Here is a 304-nt window from a genome sequence, read left to right as displayed (position 1 = left end):
GCTTTTACTTTTTAGTAGCTTTAGCCTTACTATTCTTACTAGCTATCTTAGATTATAAAGGCTACTAGTTACTATTATAAGAACTAATTTATATCCTCTTAAAAAAGCTAGTTAGGAAAATATATATTAAGTTTAGTTAGAATAAAGTATATAAAACTATTTTAAATAAGTATAACTTATAGGTATACCTAAATCTAGTAGCTAAAGTAGTTATTTACACTAGGATTAATAAATTAGAAGTTTTAAGCTTTCTTAGTTATAGCTAGTAGTATAGTCTTAAATCTAATTAGTCTATTTAACTACT

The sequence above is a fragment of the Colletotrichum graminicola genome, assembly GCF_000149035.1.
Source record: "Colletotrichum graminicola M1.001 genomic scaffold supercont1.56, whole genome shotgun sequence".
Lineage (NCBI taxonomy): Eukaryota > Fungi > Ascomycota > Sordariomycetes > Glomerellales > Glomerellaceae > Colletotrichum > Colletotrichum graminicola.
This window is presented reverse-complemented; position numbering follows the sequence as displayed.